This window comes from Nerophis ophidion, linkage group LG04, assembly GCF_033978795.1.
Source record: "Nerophis ophidion isolate RoL-2023_Sa linkage group LG04, RoL_Noph_v1.0, whole genome shotgun sequence".
NCBI classification, from domain to species: Eukaryota; Metazoa; Chordata; class Actinopteri; order Syngnathiformes; family Syngnathidae; genus Nerophis; species Nerophis ophidion.
In genome coordinates, this window is record NC_084614.1 from 81,448,626 (window position 1) to 81,471,786 (window position 23,161).

The following is a 23,161-nucleotide window of genomic DNA, read 5'->3' on the forward strand; positions in this document are numbered from 1 at the left end:
TCAAAAAAATAATGAATGAATAATGAATGAATAATGAATGAATAATGAATGAATAATGAATGAATGTTATGATGTATTGACCTTTCTGAAAATATTCCCCTTTAAATTAAGGACATAAATAGATGAAACAAAAACAAAAGCTCACATAGATCTAGAGCAGGGGTCAGCAACCTTTTTGAAAGCAAGAACTACTGATTCATGCCAAGGGCCACCAGTTTGATACACATTTCAATAAATGGCCAGAAATAGCCAATTTGCTCAATTTACCTTTAATAAATAAATCTATATATATATTTAAAAAATGGGTATTTCTGTCTGTCATTCTGTTGTACATTTTTTTCCTTTTACGGAAGGTTTGTTGTAGAGAATAAATGATGAAAAAAAGACTTAATTGAACGGTTTAAAAGAGGAGAAAACAGGAAAAAAATGAAAATTACATTTTGAAACATAGTTTATCTTCAATTTCGACTCTTTAAAATTCAAAATTCAACCGAAAAATATGAAGAGAAAAACTTGCTAATTCGAATCTTTTTGAAAAAATTTAAGAAATAATTTATAGAACATCATCAATAATTTTTCCTGATTAAGATTAACTTTAGAATTGTGATGACATGTTTTAAATAGGTTAAAATCCAATCTGCACTTTGTTAGAATATATAACAAATTGGACCAAGCTATATTTCTAACAAAGACAAATCATTATTTCTTCTAGATTTTCCAGAACAAAAATTTTAAAAGAAATTCAAAAGACTTTGAAATAAGATTTAAATTTGATTCTACAGATTTTCTAGATTTTCCAGAATAATTTTTTTGAATTTTAATCATAAGTTTGAAGAAATATTCCACAAATATTCTTCCTCGAAAACACAGAAGCTAAAATGAAGAATTAAACAAAAATGTATTTATTATTCTGTACAATAAAAAAGAAAAATTTACTTGAACATTGATTTAAATTGTCAGGAAAGAAGAGGAAGGAATTTAAACAACTAAAAAGGTATATGTGTTTAAAAATTTAAGGTTGTATTTTGTCTCTAAAATTGTCTTTCTGAAATTTATAAGAAGCAAAGTAAAAAAAATCAATGAATTTATTTAAACAAGTCAAGACCAAGTCTTTCAAATATTTTCTTGGATTTTCAAATTCTATTTGAGTTTTGTCTCTCTTAGAATTAAAAATGTGGAGCAAAGCGAGACCAGCTTGCTAGTAAATAAATACCATTTAAAAAATAGAGGCAGCTCACTGGTAAGTGCTGCTATTTGAGTTATTTTTAGAACAGGCCAGCGGGCGACTCATCTGGTCCTTACGGGCGACCTGGTGCCCGCCTTGGTGCCCGCCTTGGTGCCCGCCTTGGTGCCCGCCTTGGTGCCCGCCTTGGTGCCCGCCTTGGTGCCCGCCTTGGTGCCCGTGTTGGTGCCCGCCTTGGTGCCCGCCTTGGTGCCCGCCTTGGTGCCCGCCTTGGTGCCCGCCTTAGTGCCCGCCTTGGTGCCCGTGTTGGTGCCCGCCTTGGTGCCCGCCTTGGTGCCCGCCTTGGTGCCCGCCTTGGTGCCCGCCTTGGTGCCCGCCTTGGTGACCCTTGATCTAGAGACTTAGGCGTTGAATTAAAAAATAAAAAAAAAATAGAAAAATAACATATGACCTGTTTTTAACATTTTTATGACATAAATCCTTCCAGGTCAAACTTGATCAGATACCAAAAGGTTGAAATCAATCCAAATATTGCAGGGACGGCGTGGTGCAGTGGGAGAGTGGCCGTGCGCAACCCGAGGGCCCCTGGTTCAAATCCCACCTAGTACCAACCTCGTCACGTCCGTTGTGTCCTGAGCAAGACACTTCACCCTTGCTCCTGATGGGTGCTGGTTGGCGCCTTGCATGGCAGCTCCCTCCATCAGTGTGTGAATGTGGAAGTAGTGTCAAAGCGCTTTGAGTACCTTGAAGGTAGAAAAGCGCTATACAAGTACAACCCATTTATTATTTATATAACTTTATAATGACATGCAACATCCACTTTCAAATAATAATAATATATACAAAACATCAATGGCATATCAGATAAAATCTAAATAAAAATGGAGTCCCTCTTTTCTATTTGCAGCCTTCTGAGGTAAATATCAAAATAAACTTTGCCCACAGGCTAATAATACATTTGAAAATAAAATAACAATAATAAATGAATCAAACGTTCAAGCCTTGAAGTAACAAGAGAAAGTTTATGAATAAAGTGAAATTAATGCTGAGTTTGCTTGAACAATCAATAATTAGAGAACTTAATCAACATTCAAAAAACAAACGAAAAAAATAAATAAATGGTCAAATAAATACAATTTAAGTAAAATATTTAATGCCTCTTTTCTATTTGCAGCCTTCTGAGGTAAATATCAACATGACATTTTTCCACAGGCTAATAAATCTTAAAATAAAATAATAATGAGATGGGTGGGGCAGGTTTTGGTGGTAGTCAGTGCTGCAAGGGGTTCTGGGTATTTGTCCTGTTGTGTTTATGTTGTGTTACGGGGCGGATGTTCTCCCGAAATCTGTTAGTCATTCTTGTATGGTGTGGGTTCACAGTGTGGCGCATATTTGTAACAGTGTTCAAGTTGTTTATACGGCCACCCTCAGTGAGACCTGTATGGCTGTTGAGCAAGTATGCCTGGCATTCACTTAAGTGTGTGTACAAGTTGCCCTGAGTAAAAGCGGACGTGACAACATCTTGTAAAGAAGGCTAAAGGGAGTGTCTTTATAGTAGCGGGGGGGCGGCTCTAAGGTTAATTAAATTGTAGGGCGGGCCAGAGTCTGACACCCATGTCACAGACAGTTTGTTGTCATTGTGAGGCTGGGATGGTAGCTGTAGGGCGGGCCAGAGTCTGACACCCATGTCACAGACAGTTTGTTGTCATTGTGAGGCTGGGATGGTAGCTGTAGGGCGGGCCAGAGTCTGACACCCATGTCACAGACAGTTTGTTGTCATTGTGAGGCTGAGATGGTAGCTGTAGGGCGGGCCAGAGTCTGACACCCATGTCACAGACAGTTTGTTGTCATTGTGAGGCTGAGATGGTAGCTGTAGGGCGGGCCAGAGTCTGACACCCATGTCACAGACAGTTTGTTGTCATTGTGAGGCTGGGATGGTAGCTGTAGGGCGGGCCAGAGTCTGACACCCATGTCACAGACAGTTTGTTGTCATTGTGAGGCTGGGATGGTAGCTGTAGGGCGGGCCAGAGTCTGACACCCATGTCACAGACAGTTTGTTGTCATTGTGAGGCTGGGATGGTAGCTGTAGGGCGGGCCAGAGTCTGACACCCATGTCACAGACAGTTTGTTGTCATTGTGAGGCTGGGATGGTAGCTGTAGGGCGGGCCAGAGTCTGACACCCATGTCACAGACAGTTTGTTGTCATTGTGAGGCTGGGATGGTAGCTGTAGGGCGGGCCAGAGTCTGACACCCATGTCACAGACAGTTTGTTGTCATTTGTGAGGCTGGGATGGTAGCTGTAGGGCGGGCCAGAGTCTGACACCCATGTCACAGACAGTTTGTTGTCATTGTGAGGCTGGGATGGTAGCTGTAGGGCGGGCCAGAGTCTGACACCCATGTCACAGACAGTTTGTTGTCATTGTGAGGCTGGGATGGTAGCTGTAGGGCGGGCCAGAGTCTGACACCCATGTCACAGACAGTTTGTTGTCATTGTGAGGCTGAGATGGTAGCTGTAGGGCGGGCCAGAGTCTGACACCCATGTCACAGACAGTTTGTTGTCATTGTGAGGCTGGGATGGTAGCTGTAGGGCGGGCCAGAGTCTGACACCCATGTCACAGACAGTTTGTTGTCATTGTGAGGCTGGGATGGTAGCTGTAGGGCGGGCCAGAGTCTGACACCCATGTCACAGGCAGTTTGTTGTCATTGTGAGGCTGAGATGGTAGCTGTAGGGCGGGCCAGAGTCTGACACCCATGTCACAGGCAGTTTGTTGTCATTGTGAGGCTGGGATGGCAGCTGTAGGGCGGGCCAGAGTCTGACACCCATGTCACAGACAGTTTGTTGTCATTGTGAGGCTGAGATGGTAGCTGTAGGGCGGGCCAGAGTCTGACACCCATGTCACAGACAGTTTGTTGTCATTGTGAGGCTGAGATGGTAGCTGTAGGGCGGGCCAGAGTCTGACACCCATGTCACAGACAGTTTGTTGTCATTGTGAGGCTGGGATGGTAGCTGTAGGGCGGGCCAGAGTCTGACACCCATGTCACAGACAGTTTGTTGTCATTGTGAGGCTGGGATGGTAGCTGTAGGGCGGGCCAGAGTCTGACACCCATGTCACAGACAGTTTGTTGTCATTGTGAGGCTGGGATGGTAGCTGTAGGGCGGGCCAGAGTCTGACACCCATGTCACAGACAGTTTGTTGTCATTTGTGAGGCTGGGATGGTAGCTGTAGGGCGGGCCAGAGTCTGACACCCATGTCACAGACAGTTTGTTGTCATTGTGAGGCTGGGATGGTAGCTGTAGGGCGGGCCAGAGTCTGACACCCATGTCACAGACAGTTTGTTGTCATTTGTGAGGCTGAGATGGTAGCTGTAGGGCGGGCCAGAGTCTGACACCCATGTCACAGACAGTTTGTTGTCATTTGTGAGGCTGAGATGGCAGCTGATCCACGCCCACCTTCCCCAAATATCCCATCATCCCCGTGCCTCGCCGCTCGGAGCCCAGGACAGGAAGTGGCGGATAAGAGGACGAAGAACTTGGTCGTGTTTGGACATGATTGCAGCCAAATGTTGAACCTTCTTCCACCATCATCATCATCATCATCATCATCTTGCTGCTCCACAGATATTCATACTTTTCTATAAGAGTATAACCAAATATAAAATCTACTTAGCTATTATGATTTTTTTTTTTTAACTACTGTTGAATGTGCTCAAAAGTACTTTTTAACACAACAACCTTCTTTTAACTAAGTTAAAAAAAACATATTTTCATGAAAGAATGTTCTGGCTTCATTTTTATTTCAGAGTTTAAATATGTTTATCTTCTTCCATCTTAGTTTGTAAATGTTTCAGAATGTTTTTCTTTAATAAATGCCTGCAAATTGTCTGTTCACTTTCGGTTTATGTGACATCACTTCCTGTTGGAAGACGCTAGTGACGTGCGATACACTGATTCCCCCCCATCTGATACGGAGTGACAATTCAGGCTGGTATCGGCGATACCGATTTGATATGTGATTTTACTTCAAAAATTTATTATGTTTCTATGACAAAAATACATGCCCGAGATGGCGGCAAGGAGGCGGAGAATGCAGCTGAGCGGAGAGGCGGGGCGTGCCGGGAGCGACGCCGCAATCTAATTCAGGTGCGTGGATCTCGCACCCGCAGACGGTTAACATTTCTCCTTACGCTGCATAAAAGGGGAGAAGGAGGAGAGATCGGGGCAGAGGGAGGAGAGTCCGCAGCAGATGCGGCGCAAGAGCGACAGAGAGAAGACGGCGACGACGAAAGCGACCGAAGAGCGAGCAGCAGAGGAGAAGCTGAAAAGCAACCCGGCATGAGACAGCTTTATGTGAAAAAATAAAAAGAGTCAAAACTGCTCAAAGCACTATCCTTCCTGAGTGGTCCATGGAACCCGCACGACGACAGTAAGGAACTGTCACAATGTAATTTCACGAAAAAATGTATGACGTGTATATCGAGGCAGGGTCTCCTCCCCAACCAGGAGATGGCACTCCAGCCTTTTCCGGTCGAGAACCATGGACTCGGACTTGAAAGTGCTGATTGTCATCCCGGTCGCTTCACACTCGCCTGTGAACAGATCCAGTGAGAGCTGAAGATCCTGGCCAGATGAAGCCATCAGGACCACATCATCTGCAAAAAGCCGAGACCTAATCCCGTGGCCACCAAACCGGATCCCCTAGAAATTCTGTCCATAAAAGTTGTAAACAGAATCGGTAACGAAGAGCAGCCTTGGCGGAGTCCAACCTTCACTTGGAACGGGTCGGACTTACAAGCTCTGACACTGATCATCCAGGGATCAGACAGTCTGATACCCATACTCTCTGAGCACTCTCCACAGGACTTCCCGGTCCAATGCCTTCTCCAAGTCCACAAAGCACATGTAGACTGGTTGGGCAAACTCCCATGCACCATCAAGAACCCTGTTGAGAGTATAGAGCTGGTCCACAGTTCCACCACCAGGACGAAAACCACACTGATCCACCTCAATCCGAGGTTCAACTATCCAGCATAGCCTCTCCTCCAGTACACCTGAATAGAACTTACCGTGAAGGCTGAGGAGTGTGATCCCACGATAGTTAGACCACACCCTCAGGTCCCCCTTCTTAAAGAGAGGAACCACCACCCCGGTCTGCCAATCCAGAGGAACCGCCCCGTATGTCCACGCGATGCTGCAGAGTCTTGTACACCAAGACAGCCCCACAGCCTTAAGGTACTCCGGGCAGACCTCACCCACACCTTGGAGTTTTCTAACTACCCCGGCAACCTCAGCCCCAGAAATAGGAGAGTCCACCACAGACTCCCCAGGCACTGCTACCTCTTAGGAAGACGTGTTGGGTTGGATTGAGGAGGTTTTCCAAATATTCTCTTTACAGATTCACCATCATGGACGACGACTTCCGGACGGCTTCGAAGCGATTCTGGACCACCATCCCTAGCTTCAAGAACTGAAGCATTGTACTGTCAACACCGTGTATGCTGAGGACGGTATGATGCCAACCTCGACTGTGGATGTTGTGGGTCGGGACAGGGATTACTTCCAAAAACCTCCTTAATCCCACCAACAAAAAAATAAAAACATTTTTTTGTCTATTATAAATCGTGATTTATACCGTTGCGGTGAAGAAGGAGCTGAGCCGGAAGGCAAAGCTCTTAATTTACCGGTGGATCTACGTTCCCATCCTCACCTATGGTCATGAGCTGTGGGTTATGACCGGAAGGACAAGATCACAGGTACAAGATCTACGTTCCTGTCCTCACCTATGGTCATGAGCTGTGGGTCATGACCAAAAGGACAAGATCACGGGTACGAGATCTACGTTCCTGTCCTCACCTATGGTCATGAGCTTTGGGTTATGACCGGAAGGACAAGATCACGGGTACGAGATCTACGTTCCTGTCCTCACCTATGGTCATGAGCTGTGGGTCATGACCAAAAGGACAAGATCACGGGTACGAGATCTACGTTCCTGTCCTCACCTATGGTCATGAGCTGTGGGTCATGACCAAAAGGACAAGATCACGGGTACGAGATCTACGTTTCTGTCCTCACCTATGGTCATGAGCTTTGGGTTATGACCGGAAGGACAAGATCACGGGTACGAGATCTACGTTCCTGTCCTCACCTATGGTCATGAGCTTTGGGTTATGACCGGAAGGACAAGATCACGGGTACGAGATCTACGTTCCTGTCCTCACCTATGGTCATGAGCTTTGGGTTATGACCGAAAGGACAAGATCACGGGTACGAGATCTACGTTCCTGTCCTCACCTATGGTCATGAGCTTTGGGTTATGACCGGAAGGACAAGATCACGGTACAAGCGGCCCAAATGCGTTTCCTCCGCCGGGCGGTGGGTCTCTCCCTTAGAGATAGGGTGAGACCCTCGGCCATCCGGGAGGAACTCAAAGTAAAACCGCCACTCCTCCACATTGTGAGGAGCCAGATGAGGTGGTTCGGGCATCTGGTCAGGTCCCTAGGGAGGTGTTTAGGGCAAGTCTGACCGGTAGGACGCCACGGGGAAGACCCAGGACAAGTTGGGAAGACTATGTATCCCCGGCTGGCCTGGGAACGCCTCTGGATCCCCCGGGAGAGCTGGACCAAGTAGCTGGGGAGAGGGAAGTCTGGGCTTCTCTGCTTAGGCTGCTGCCCCCGCGACCCGACCTCTGATAAGTGGAGGAAGATGGATGGATTTATTCGAGAATCAATTTTTTTTTGCGCCCCCTACTGAATATATTTGTTAAATAAAACATTTGCCCTGCTTTTAATGAATACTTAGGCCTATTATGCTACTGTATTTAACTGTTGGGTCATTACGGTGGAACTCGGAGAGCCGGGTTTTTCCCCCGAGTCGGTACTCGGTGGCCAAAAAAGTTTGAGACCCACCGAGTTAAAGGACTGTTCAATGGTCGTCAAACCCTTTAATCCAGATCCGATCCAGGTCCAAAGGCCGTGTAAACGTGACTAATCACACGTGCTGGTTTGATTCCCCGGCCTCTGTGATGCATTCACTGACCTCATAAGAAAACACGAAGCGCATATTGTAAGGGAGTGTTACACAATGCACACATCCTTTACTGTACCGTGTTCCTATGATGGCCTAAGGGTCCGCCTGCCCATCCTGAAATAATGTGTGTCTTTAAATAACCCAGCAGGCCCAGAGACGCCGCGGGAGCCAGGGGAAAGTGACGCGGCCGAGAAGAAGACCCGTCCCCGCGTCACAAGCCGCGTTACGTAACAGCTTCGCTTCGTCCTGAAGAGGAGTGTCACGCAGGTCCTAAGGCACCGCGTCCGTGGTCTGGACTAACTGTTCCCGGTGCCACCGTCCTGAAGAGGAGTGTCACGCAGGTCCTAAGGCACCGCGTCCGTGGTCTGGACTAACTGTTCCCGGTGCCACCGTCCTGAAGAGGAGTGTCACGCAGGTCCTAAGGCACCGCGTCCGTGGTCTGGACTAACTGTTCCCGGTGCCACCGTCCTGAAGAGGAGTGTCACGCAGGTCCTAAGGCACCGCGTCCGTGGTCTGGACTAACTGTTCCCGGTGCCACCGTCCTGAAGAGGAGTGTCACGCAGGTCCTAAGGCACCGCGTCCGTGGTCTGGACTAACTGTTCCCGGTGCCACCGTCCTGAAGAAGAGTGTCACGCAGGTCCTAAGGCACCGCGTCCGTGGTCTGGACTAACTGTTCCCGGTGCCACCGTCCTGAAGAAGAGTGTCACGCAGGTCCTAAGGCACCGCGTCCGTGGTCTGGACTAACTGTTCCCGGTGCCACCGTCCTGAAGAAGAGTGTCACGCAGGTCCTAAGGCACCGCGTCCGTGGTCTGGACTAACTGTTCCCGGTGCCACCGTCCTGAAGAAGAGTGTCACGCAGGTCCTAAGGCACCGCGTCCGTGGTCTGGACTAACTGTTCCCGGTGCCACCGTCCTGAAGAAGAGTGTCACGCAGGTCCTAAGGCACCGCGTCCGTGGTCTGGACTAACTGTTCCCGGTGCCACCGTCCTGAAGAAGAGTGTCACGCAGGTCCTAAGGCACCGCGTCCGTGGTCTGGACTAACTGTTCCCGGTGCCACCGTCCTGAAGAAGAGTGTCACGCAGGTCCTAAGGCACCGCGTCCGTGGTCTGGACTAACTGTTCCCGGTGCCACCGTCCTGAAGAGGAGTGTCACGCAGGTCCTAAGGCACCGCGTCCGTGGTCTGGACTAACTGTTCCCGGTGCCACCGTCCTGAAGAGGAGTGTCACGCAGGTCCTAAGGCACCGCGTCCGTGGTCTGGACTAACTGTTCCCGGTGCCACCGTCCTGAAGAAGAGTGTCACGCAGGTCCTAAGGCACCGCGTCCGTGGTCTGGACTAACTGTTCCCGGTGCCACCGTCCTGAAGAGGAGTGTCACGCAGGTCCTAAGGCACCGCGTCCGTGGTCTGGACTAACTGTTCCCGGTGCCACCGTCCTGAAGAGGAGTGTCACGCAGGTCCTAAGGCACCGCGTCCGTGGTCTGGACTAACTGTTCCCGGTGCCACCGTCCTGAAGAGGAGTGTCACGCAGGTCCTAAGGCACCGCGTCCGTGGTCTGGACTAACTGTTCCCGGTGCCCCCGTCCTGAAGAGGAGTGTCACGCAGGTCCTAAGGCACCGCGTCCGTGGTCTGGACTAACTGTTCCCGGTGCCACCGTCCTGAAGAGGAGTGTCACGCAGGTCCTAAGGCACCGCGTCCGTGGTCTGGACTAACTGTTCCCGGTGCCACCGTCCTGAAGAGGAGTGTCACGCAGGTCCTAAGGCACCGCGTCCGTGGTCTGGACTAACTGTTCCCGGTGCCCCCGTCCTGAAGAGGAGTGTCACGCAGGTCCTAAGGCACCGCGTCCGTGGTCTGGACTAACTGTTCCCGGTGCCACCGTCCTGAAGAGGAATGTCACGCAGGTCCTAAGGCACCGCGTCCGTGGTCTGGACTAACTGTTCCCGGTGCCACCGTCCTGAAGAAGAGTGTCACGCAGGTCCTAAGGCACCGCGTCCGTGGTCTGGACTAACTGTTCCCGGTGCCACCGTCCTGAAGAGGAGTGTCACGCAGGTCCTAAGGCACCGCGTCCGTGGTCTGGACTAACTGTTCCCGGTGCCACCGTCCTGAAGAAGAGTGTCACGCAGGTCCTAAGGCACCGCGTCCGTGGTCTGGACTAACTGTTCCCGGTGCCACCGTCCTGAAGAGGAGTGTCACGCAGGTCCTAAGGCACCGCGTCCGTGGTCTGGACTAACTGTTCCCGGTGCCACCGAGGCAGCTGGGAGGAGTTTGCTGTGGAAGGGGTGTCCAAACTTTTTCCACTGAGGGCCACAAACTGAAGGACCAAACATTTCGATATTTTTCCTTGGCAAACAATACATTGTTTGTCTTCTCCCCAAGTTAGGTCCCAGGTTGGGTCATAAAAATGTTAAACATACGTCTATTTTATTTATTTTTTTGTTCAACGCTTAAATCTTAAATCTAAGTCATTTTCACTGAGGGGCCACATCGCAGTTATGTTTGGTCCCAGAGGGCCGCTTTTAACCAGGAAAAATATTATTACACAATTTTTCTATGCATTTTATTAGATTTTATTTTTAACTTAAGATCTAAAAAAAAAAAAAAAAAGGTAAATTGTAATATTTGCACTTAAAAATTTAGTGTATATTACTGGAGATGGAAAAACAGTACTGCTGTTTTTAGGGTAACCCTAACCCAAAATGTTTATTTACAGTAAAAAAAACAAAAAACTAATGTAAATTTTACGGAAATATTCTAAGATTTTGACAATTTTGATACTGCATATATATTTATTTATATGACCCAATGCGAACAACCTTCCCTAGTCATGGCGCAGGAAAAAAAAGTCTAAAATATCATAAACATTGGTAAGTTGCAATAATTGCACCTTAAAATTGAGGGTATATTACTGTAAATGGAAAAAAAGTACTGCTGTTTTTATGGTAAAAAAAAAAAAAAAAAAAGTCGCTCAATTGCCAACATTTTACTATAACCATGCAGTATTTTTATTTGCAGAAAAAAAAGAAAAACATTTAAATTTTACAGAAAAATTCAAAGATTTTGACAATTTTGATTTTGCTAATATGTCGCCTTCAAGTGGACAACATGAATAATTCAGGTGAATGACGTTGAAGCATGTACAGCATGTACTTATATGACCCAATGTAATGGAAAAACAGAACTGCTGATTTTATGGTAACCCTAACCCAAAATGTTTTTTTTTACAGTAAAAAAACTAAGTAAATTTTACAGAAAAATTCTAATATTTTGACCATTTTGATACTGCTAATATGTCGCCCTCTAGTGGACAACATGAATAACTCAGGTAAATGACCTCAAAGTATGCACTTATATGACCCAATGCGAACAACCTTCCCTAGTCATGGTGTCAAAAAAAAAAAATCAATAAAATCCAACTTTCATCAAAATGAGTAAGTTGCAATAATTGCACCTTCAAATTGAGTGCATATAAAAACATTACTGCTGTTTTTAATGTTAAAAAAAGGTAGCTCAGTTGCCAACATTTTACTGGCAGCTGGGAGGAGTTTGGTGTGGAAGGGGTGTCCAAACTTTTTCCACTGAGGGCCACAAACTGAAGGACTAAACATTTGGATATTTTTCATTCATATTGTCGGGTCATTAAAATGTTAAACATAGGTCGATTTCTTTTAAGGCTTAAATTTCTGGATCAGATGTCTAAGTGGACCTGGGGCCACATCGCAGTTATTGGTGACCCCAGAACAGTGAAAAATATTAGGAACAGTATTACACCATTTCTTTCTCATTTTATTACATTTTTTTAAAAACTAAAAATGTAAAAAAAAAAAAAAAAAGGTAAATTGCAATAATTGCACCTTCAAATTTAGTGTATATTACTTTAATTGGAAAAACAGTACTGCTGTTTTTATGGTAAAAACAAAAAAAAAGCTAGCTCAGTTATTGAGCAGTAACAGTTTAAAAAACATTTTTGTTTCATCTGACCACAGAACTTTCCTCCAGAAAGTCTCATCTTTGTCCACGTGATGTTAGATGAAACAAAAATGGAGCTGTTTGGCCGCAATATGTCTGGAGAAGAAAAGGTGAGGCTTTTAATCCCAGGAACACCACACCTACCGTCAAGCATGGTGGGGGTGGTATTATGCTGTGGGCCTGCTTTGCTGCCAATGGAACCTATGTGCACCTATACGATGAGGTGTATAGGTGCACAAATATCAGAAAAAAGCTAGCATACTAGTGCTAGCGTACCAACGTTGTTATGTATCAAGTACCGAAAAATTTAAAATTAACTTGAAAAAAACCAAACTATCATTAGCATGCCAGCAGGTATCATTCATCCAGTAACAAAATACTTGACACTGAGATGTATAACTGCTAAAATATCATAAAAAAAGTTAGCATAATAATAGCTTGCTAAAATGCTAACTGTAATGTAACATGCATCAAGTTCCAAATATTGTATCGCGGAAATCTTTGTTTTAAATGCTAGCATTTTAATGTTAGCATGCATCAAGTACCGAAATATGACTGAGGTGTGTTTCTACAAAATTTGCTAAAAAAAACACAAAACAAAACAAAACATTAGCAAGCATGCTAACAGGTATCATTTCTCAAATGCCAAAATATTTGACGCTGAGATGTACATCTGTAAAATTACAATAGAAGAAGATAGCATAGTAATACTAGCTTGCTAAAATGCTAACTGTAACGTAACATGCATCAAGTACCAAATATTGGATCACGGAAAAATTTGTTTCAAATGCTAGCATATTAAAGTTAGCATGTATAAAGTACCGAAATATTAAAAATCATCTTGAAAAAAAAAATTAAAAAAATAAAGCTAACTGACATTAGCATGCTAACAGGTATCATTAATCAAGTGACAAAATAGTTGACACTGAAATGTATACCTGCAAAATAATCATAAAATAGCTAGAGTGCTAATTTTGGAATGCTAAAATGCTAACTTTAACATAGCATGCATTTAGTACCAAACATTAAATGGCGGAAAATTTTGTTTTAAATGCTAGCATATTCACATTAGCATGTATCGAGTACTGAATATATTAAAAATCAGCTTGAAAAAAATTAATAAAAATAAAATAAAGCTAGCTAACATTAGCATGCCAACAGGTATCATTCATCAAGTGACAAAATAGTTGACACTGAGATGTATATCTGAAAAATTATCATAAAATAGCTAGCGTGCTAATATTGGAATGCTAAAATGCTAACTGTAATGTAACATGCATTAAGTGCCAAACATTAAATGGCGGAAAAAATTATTTTAAATGCTAGCATATTCACATTAGCATGTATCAAGTACTGAAATATTAAAAATCAGCTTGAAAAAAAATAAAACTAAATAAAGCTAACTACCATTAGATTGCTAACAGGTATCATTTATTAAGTAACAAAATAGTTGATACTGAGATGTATATCCGCAAAATTATCATAAAAAAGCTAGCATAGTAATGCTGGCTAAAATTTGTTTTTAATGCTAGCATATTTTCGTTAGCATGCATAAAGTACCGAAATATGACAGAGGTATGTTTCTACAAAATTTGCTAAAAAAATAAAAAATAAATACAGCAAGTAACATGAGCAAACATGCTAATAGGTATTATTTGTCAAGTAACAAAACATTTGACGCTGAGATGCATATCTGCAAAATAATCATGAAATAGCTAGCGAACTAATATTGGAATGCTAAATGCTAACAGTAAGGTAACATGCATCAAGTACCGAATTTTAGATGGCGGAAAAATTTGTTTGAAATGCTAGCATTTTAACGTTAGCATGTATAAATGATAAATGGGTTGTACTTGTATAGCGCTTTTCTACCTTCAAGGTACTCAAAGCGCTTTGACACTACTTCCACACACATTCACACACTGATGGAGGGAGCTGCCATGCAAGGCGCTAACCAGCACCCATCAGGAGCAAGGGTGAAGTGTCTTGCTCAGGACACAACGGATATGACGAGGTTGGTACTAGGTGGGAATTGAACCAGGGACCCTCGGGTTGCGCATAGCCACTCTTCCCCTGCTTAAATTTTTTTTTTTTTTTTTAAAAAGCAAAATAACATTAGCATGCTAACAGGTATCATTCATCAAGTGACAAAAAAGTTGACGCTGAGATGTATATCTGCAAAAATGCTCACTTAACGTAACATGCATCAAGTACCAAATTTTAGATCATGGAAAATTTTGTTTTAAATGCTAGCATATTAACGTTAGCATGTATCGAGTACCGAAATATTAGAAATTAGCTTGGAATTTTTTGTTTTTAAAAGAGCTAACTAACATTAGCATGCTAACAGGTATCATTTGTCAAGTACCAAAATATTTGACGCTGGATGTATATCTGCTAAAATGCTAACTGTAACATAACATGCATCAAGTAGCAAATTTCAGATCACAGAAAAATTTGTTTTAAATGCTAGCATATCAACGTTAGCATGTATCGAGTACTGAAATATTAAAAATTAGCTCGGAATTTTTTTTTCCAAAGAGCTAACTAACATTAGCATGCTAACAGGTATCATTTGTCGAGTACCAAAATATTTGACGCTGAGATGTATATCTGCTAAAATGCTAACTGTAACATAACATGCATCAAGTACCAAATTTCAGATCACAGAAAAATTTGTTTTAAATGCTAGCATATTAACGTTAGCATGTATCGAGTACCGAAATATTAAAAATTAGCTCGGATTTTTTTTTTTTAGAGACCTAACTAACATTAACATGCTAACAGGTATCATTTGTCAAGTACCAAAATATTTGACGCTGAGATGTATATCTGCAAAAATGCTAACTGTAACATAACATGCATCAAGTACCAAATTTCAGATGACGGAAAAATTTGTTTTAAATGCTAGCATATTAACGTTAGCATGTGTCAAGTACCGAAATATAAAAATTAGCTCAGAATTTTTTTTTCTAAAGAGCTATCTAAGATTAACATGCTAACAGGTATCATTAATCAAGTGACAAAATAGTTGACACTGAGATCTATATCCGCAAAATGTTAACTGTAACGTAACATGCATCAAGTTGCAAATTTTAGATCACGGAAAAATGTGTTTTAAATGCTAGCATATTAACGCTAACATGTATCGAGTACCGAAATATTAAACATTAGCTTAGAATTTTTTTTTTTAAAGAGCTAACTAACATTAGCATGCTAACAGGTATCATTAATGAAGTGACAAAATAGTTGACACTGAAATGTATATCTGCAAAATAATCATAAAATAGCTAGCGTGCTAATATTGGAATGCTAAATATTTTTCGGCGTGCCGCACTGTTGACACCTGAGGTGGACCATCACAGCAGAGTTGATGCCCCCCCCCCCCCTTATGCCAGCTGGACATTCCGCCCCCCACTCAGCATGGACTAGAAAACAAGCCCGACAGTTGACAGTAAAGTCCAGCATTACCCAGCATGCAGCGGGAGGCCAACTTACAGCGCTGATGGCCGTCTCCTAGCGTGGGGGGCCACGCCGGCCCTCTAAACGCCGCCACATTCCCGGGGGGGGGGGGGGGGCCCGGCAAAAAGAGGAGCCGCGCAGACGAGCCAGAACACGGACGAGGGTGTGTGTGTTTTGTCAACGTGCGACCAGGGGGGGTCGTCTGAGGCAGAGACACACACCGCTGTTGTACCAGCTGATTGGCTGGGAGGAGAGTGGGCGGGGACTGGGCGGACCAATAGCACGGACCGGGGCAGGGATGGCAACAAAGGATGTTTTTGTTCCTTCTGCTAAGTTGGTGCCATCAGATACATGTGTGTGTGTGTGTGTGTGTGTGTGTGTGTGTGTGTGTCGTGACACATGTATGCTATGCTGTGTTGCCATGGCAACTGCATCCGGCACAGATGGCTGCTCGGGCCCCTTGTTTCCCTCGGAGAGGTCAGCCTTGACTCCTTACCTGAGATCCACCCATACTGCTTTTATGTTTCCCCCAAGACCGATAAACAATATTTGAAGCCGTAATTAATTTGCAGAAAAAGTTATATATATATATATATATATATATATATATATATAGCACACTGTTTGTATTAAACATGCTTCACTCTTTCAAGTATTTGGTGAGCGCCGTTTTGTCCTACTCATTTTGGCGGTCCTTGAACTCACCGTAGTTTGTTTAAATCAGGTGTGTCCAAAGTGCGGCCCGCAGCTAATCCTTTACCGGCCCGCCACACATTCTGCAAAAATTGCAAAATTGATAGTATTGCAAAAATAAAAATAAAAACATTTTAAAAAAGTGGAATGAGGTAAAATCTAATGAGAAAAAGTGCCAATGTTGACACAAAGCTGCCATGCAGGCAGTTTTTCTTTCATTTTGTCTTTTTTTTTTTTTCCATTGCTCAAAAAAAAAAAGGACAAAAAAATCAATGTTGTAAGGAATTATTACTTAAAAATGATCATTTTTAAATGTTTTACATGGGAAAAATATTGCATATGTTGTGTGGTTGCCATATAAAAACATCAAAGTTATGACAAAAGAGCATAAAACAAACAAAATAATAGTTCAAACTTTAAATCGACAGATATATTGGAAGTTGATCTTGAAATTTAAGTGTTAAAGTTAAAAATAATAATAATAAAAATAAAAATGCATCAATTTATGAGTGGGGAACCTTTCGTAGCTCAAATATTTTTAGTAGGATTTTATTGAACTTTTCACTGTGATTACTCAAAAATATGAAATAATTAAAATCAATGGTGTCCTGCATTATTGATCATTGAGGGCTTTAATTGCTAAATAAAGGAACTGTCCTGAAGGAATCAATAAAGTACTATTTATCTATCTAAATACTGCATATTTCACTTTTACTATAAAAAACAAAGTTGTCTTTGACAGAAAAGGCATAAAACCTTATTTGTTTTACTTGATATCAACCTCAAGTTGATATAGAGTTTTACTGTAAGCATGAAATTTAAAATAATAATAATAATAATTTGACTTATTTTTAATATTTTAGTGACTGAGACCCTCTATGCTCCCCAGGAGCCCTAAGGATTACAATCCATATATTCTGAAAATGCAAAATATCAAAATGGCCCACGCATGCTTCCATTTTTCCACGTGCGGCCCTCGGTGGAAAAAGTCTGGACACCCCTGGCGTACATCTACAACTTTCTCCGACTTTCTAGGACGTGTTTTATGCAACTTCTTTTTCTGTCGCATTTTGTCCACCAAACTTTTAACGTTGTGCGTGAATGCACAAAAGATGAGTTTTGTTAACATTATTGACTTGTGTGGAGTGTGCTAATCAGACATATTTGGTCGCTGCATGACTGCAAGCTAATCCATGCTAACATGCTATTTAGGCTAACTATGTGTGCACATTGCATCATTATGCCTCTTTTGGAGTTATATTTGACCTCATTAGGTTCCTTTAAGTCATCTTAATTCAATTCATAAATCTCATGACACACTCCCTGTATGTAATATGGCTTTTCATTTTTTGCGGCTACAGACAGATTTGTTTTTGTATTTTTGGTCCAATATGGATCTTTCAACATTTTGGGTTGCCGACCCCTGAACTAGTCTATAGGTCCTAAGATATATAGACAGCTAATGTATTCATACATTGTTTATGTAGGATATACACATGTATATATACACCCTAATCCAGGGGTGTCCAAACTTTATCCACTTTTGACATTTTTTATTTGAAAAAACAACACATGTATAAAAAATATACATTTGGGCCTCCACTCAGGCTTGATTCCGAGGACCCCAAAGAGTTTTGGTAAAAAAAATAAAAAATTTTAAATGTGTCGTTATTCAGTATTATTTTTCTTATTATTATTCAAGTTTTAAATCTATCGGTCTATCTGTCAGTATAATGATTTTAAAGATTTAAGTTGTATGCTCTTTTTGTCACAAAAAAAAAAACTTTTTTATGGAAAAATCACAAAATATGCAATATTTTCACCCAATAATTTTTTTAAGTGGAATATTTGATTTTATATAATAATTGGAGCATTAAAAGGTCGATAACTCATAACACCATTGATTTTAATCAATCATTATTTTTTGAGCAATGACATTAAAAAAACAAATCACACTAAAATGATTGGGGATCCAAAAAGGTCCTAATCTTTTTTACTGTTTACTTTTAACACAATAATCTCCACATCAACTTCAGATCTATCCGTCAATTATATGTTTTATTGTTGTTTATGCTTTTTGTTTGTTCATTTTAGGCCATTCTTTAAAAAAAACAGCTGCAAACACAAAATTTGCAACATTTTCCCCCAAAAATATCTCAAAGTGGAAAATTTAACGAGACGTAAATGGAGCCTTGAATAGCTCAATATTCCATAATGACATTGATTTTGATTCATTATTATTTTTTAAAGAAAGAAACAGCCTGCATGGCAGCTGTGTGTTATTAAAGTAAACATTGCAACATTTTCTTGTTACCTTTCACCCGTTTGCTCTTTTATATCACTTTTTACGTTTTAAAAATGTTTCAATCGTATTTTTAAAATGTGCCGTGGGGTTGTTAAAAAATGACCTGCACTTTGGACACCCCTGCCCTAATCATACTGTTTCTTCAATTTAAAAATAGGCTGACTGCTTTTTTTCCTCCTTCTCTGGGATTTGATCTCGGACGTCTGGTCACATAGACCAGTGTCAGTCGGAGGAGGCAAGAGAGTCGCAGCCGCCTCTTTGACAGGTGCACGAGGAACGGCGCAAGCACCGTTCATGACTACGGTAAGAGCCGACTTATTACCACAATTTTCTCACCGGTTGACTTTTGGTAGAGAACCATGTTCGCTTGACCGCTCTGTTCCATGGTAAAGCTTCACCTTCGGGAATGTAAACAAGGAAACACCGGATGTGTTTGTGTTGCTACAGCCGGCCGCACCAACAGCTTTCTTCTTTGACGTCTCAATTGAACAAATTGCAAAAGATTCAGCAACACAGATGTCCAGAATACTGTGTAATTATGCGATTAAAGCAGACGACTTTTAGCCGTGATCAGTGCTGGAAGAAAATGTCCGCTACAATCCGTGACGTCATTCCGCGACGTTTTCAACAGGATACTTCGCGGGAAATTTAAAATTGCAATTTAGTAAAGTAAAGCGGCCGTATTGTCATGTGTTGCAATGTTGATATTTCATCATTGATATATAAACTATCAGACTGAGTGGTCGCTAGTAGTGGCTTTAAGTAGGCCTTTAAGCAAACTATGAATAATAAAACATGTGTCCTTTATCATCGCTACACTTATGACGAAATAAACGCGTGAAAATCAGTGGTATTCAGTGAGTTAAGATGAATTAAATGCACTGACAGTTATTACTCCTGCCAAATGAATTGCACTGAGTGGGGCAGATCACCACTCCAAGATGGCGGCCCCGCGTCTCGTCAGTGGCGCTCGATGCTGCGTACCCATAGAAGATGTATATGCTTAATAGGAGGCCAGACATTCACGAAATGACAACACTTACACACACTTTGGCGAGTGGGAGGGTCAATATTTAACAATAATGTGGTGTACTTACCGTCCATGCTGATTGATGTCAGTCACGTGACCTCAGGACAACGTCAAATTTACATACACACGGTGTTTAGCTGTAGTTTCTGGCATAAATCCGAACTACTGCGACCTGGTGACAAAGTAGGTCGTAATTACGTATATATACATATATTCTGTAAGTTGTAGACCACTTTTTAAAAGATGACTTCGTCTAAGTGCTGACAGGGACACATCCGGGGACTTCCATTCCGGCGGCGGTGTAAGCGCGCCATCTAGTGGCCGGAGGTGGAAGGGGAGTCACGTGACCACCGGCCCTTTGAAAAATATAATGGGATTGTGTAAAAAATAAAAATAAAAACAAATCAGCAATCTTCGAACGATTTATATCCGACAAAACGGAGATACGAATTACAACAAAGAAACAGTAACCACAACACACTGTTTATATAATTAAACCGCCTCGACAGGCTGACAGGACCTCGTGGCGCAACGGTAGCGCGTCTGACTCCAGATCAGAAGGTTGCGTGTTCAAATCACGTCGGGGTCAAAACATTTTGAAAATTGTTGTCATTTTATCATCAAGTTTTAAAGCTGCACCAAGACAGACTGCCTTCAAGTCGAAAGTGATGAATTAACTCATTATTAATTTCTTCATACTGGCAGTAAACACTTAATTACTGCATAGAATTGTGTTGCTGAAGCCCACCCGTGTTGATTGATTGATACTTTTATTAGTAGATTGCACAGTACAGTACATATTATTAGTAGATTGTACAGTACAGTACATATTATTAGTAGATTGCACAGTACAGTACATATTAGTAGATTGCACAGTACAGTACATATTATTAGTAGATTGCACAGTACAGTACATATTATTAGTAGATTGCACAGTACAGTACATATTATTAGTAGATTGCACAGTACAGTACATATTATTAGTAGATTGCACAGTACAGTACATATTATGTACAATTGACCACTAAATGGTAACACCCCAATAAGTTTTTCAACTTGTTTAAGTCGGGGTCCACCTTCATCAATTCATGGTAGTCAAACTCCATTTGATCTGGGCCGCCAACACCTGCAAATGATGTTTCAATAAATATCTTCAATGTTTTTTCATTTGGACAGAAAAACCTTTATGTAGTGCTTGAAATTGCATACTTTTTCAACTTTAATAGTATCCAATATTGCAACAAACATTACACTATATTATCGTACTTTCCAAACCTGTTTTTGCCTGAATAAAAATACTTAACCTTACAGCAAACTAACAATCAAATTAATATATGAATAAAACATTAATAATATTCATCCATCCATTCATCCATTTTCTTCCGCTTATCCGAGGTGTTGTCGCGGGGGCAGCAGCCTAAGCAGAGAAACCCAGACTTCCCCACTATAATGTAAAAAACAATTTAAATCTAACAGTAAAATTCTGGCAACTAAGCTGCTGGCTTTTTTCGTAAAAAACAAACAGAAAAAAAAAATGGTGGTACTGTTTTTATATTTACCGTAAAATTTTGTAAATAACAAAACAAAACACTATTTTACAGTAAAATTTTGTAAAAATCAAATTTTTTTTTAGAATAATAACTTTTTTTTTTTATATCCATCCATTTCCTTCCGCTTTTCCGAGGTCAGGTCGCGGGGGCAGCAGCCTAAGCAGAAAAGCCCAGACTTCCCCAATATAATGTTGTGAAAAACAATGTCAATTCAACAGTAAAATTCAACTTTTTTTTGTAAATAACGGTGTTACTGTTTTTATATTTACCGTAAAATGTTGTAAAAAACTAAACAAAACAACCCCCCCACCCCCATACTCTCCAACCTTGAGACTTCCGATTTTGGGAGGTGGGGGCGTGGTCAGGGGTGGGGCGGAGGCGTGGTTGGGGCTGGGGGCGTGGTTAAGAGGGGAGGAGTATATTTACATTTTTTATATTTATTGGGGCGGCATGGCGTAGTTGGTAGAGCGGCCGTGCCAGAAACCTGAGGGTTGCAAGTTCGCTTCCCACCTGCCGTTGAGTCCTTGGGCAGGACACTTCACCCTCACCCCCGGTGTCGCTCACACCGGTGAATGAATGATTGGTGGTGGTCAGCCACGCTTATGTCAGTCTAACCCCAGGGCAGCTGTGGCAACAGATGTAGCTTACCACCACTACTGATGTAGCTTACCACCACTATTGATGTAGCTTACCACCACTACTGATGTAGCTTACCACCACTACTGATGTAGCTTACCACCACTATTGATGTAGCTTACCACCACTACTGATGTAGCTTACCACCACTACTGATGTAGCTTACCACCACTACTGATGTAGCTTACCACCACTACTGATGTAGCTTACCACCACTACTGATGTAGCTTACCACCACTACTGATGTAGCTTACCACCACTACTGATGTAGCTTACCACCACTATTGATGTAGCTTACCACCACTATTGATGTAGCTTACCACCACTACTGATGTAGCTTACCACCACTATTGATGTAGCTTACCACCACTACTGATGTAGCTTACCACCACTATTGATGTAGCTTACCACCACTACTGATGTAGCTTACCACCACTATTTATGTAGCTTACCACCACTATTGATGTAGCTTACCACCACTACTGATGTAGCTTACCACCACTATTGATGTAGCTTACCACCACTATTGATGTAGCTTACCACCACTATTGATGTAGCTTACCACCACTATTGATGTAGCTTACCACCACTACTGATGTAGCTTACCACCACTACTGATGTAGCTTACCACCACTACTGATGTAGCTTACCACCACTACTGATGTAGCTTACCACCACTACTGATGTAGCTTACCACCACTAATGATGCAGCTTACCACCACTACTGATGTAGCTTACCAGCACTAATGATGTAGCTTACCACCACTACTGCTGTAGCTTACCACCACTACTGATGTAGCTTACCACCACTACTGATGTAGCTTACCACCACTACTGATGTAGCTTACCACCACTAATGATGTAGCTTACCACCACTACTGATGTAGCTTACCACCACTACTGCTGTAGCTTACCACCACTACTGATGTAGCTTACCACCACTACTGATGTAGCTTACCACCACTACTGATGTAGCTTACCACCACTACTGATGTAGCTTACCACCACTACTGATGTAGCTTACCACCACTACTGATGTAGCTTACCACCACTAATGATGTAGCTTACCACCACTACTGATGTAGCTTACCACCACTACTGATGTAGCTTACCACCACTAATGATGTAGCTTACCACCACTACTGATGTAGCTTACCACCACTACTGATGTAGCTTACCACCACTAATGATGTAGCTTACCACCACTACTGATGTAGCTTACCACCACTAATGATGTAGCTTACCACCACTACTGCTGTAGCTTACCACCACTACTGATGTAGCTTACCACCACTAATGATGTAGCTTACCACCACTA

The 23,161-nt window shown here is 42.3% G+C and overlaps 1 protein-coding gene and 1 non-coding gene across 4 annotated transcripts in view; one reads left to right on the top strand and one right to left on the bottom strand.

The window, feature by feature from the left end:
* Nucleotides 1–15,805, bottom strand: part of LOC133552033 (tripartite motif-containing protein 3-like) — a 62,649-nt gene extending 46,844 nt beyond the window's left edge. Inside the window, exons 1-2 of one of the 3 annotated variants that reach the window (XM_061899313.1) lie at nt 15,666–15,797; nt 1,303–1,583 (exon numbers count right to left, since the gene is read on the bottom strand). The gene's annotated coding sequence lies outside the window, so the exon portion shown is untranslated. Of the gene's footprint in view, nt 1–1,238; nt 1,254–1,302; nt 1,584–15,665 lie in introns of those variants that run through there. The other 2 variants (XM_061899311.1, XM_061899314.1) reach the window with 2 other exon arrangements.
* A 4,369-nt stretch (nt 15,806–20,174) lies between these two features.
* trnaw-cca (transfer RNA tryptophan (anticodon CCA)) lies at nt 20,175–20,246 on the top strand. The gene has a single exon. It is a non-coding gene; the product is annotated as a tRNA-Trp (tRNA).
* Nucleotides 20,247–23,161: the final 2,915 nt, after the last annotated feature.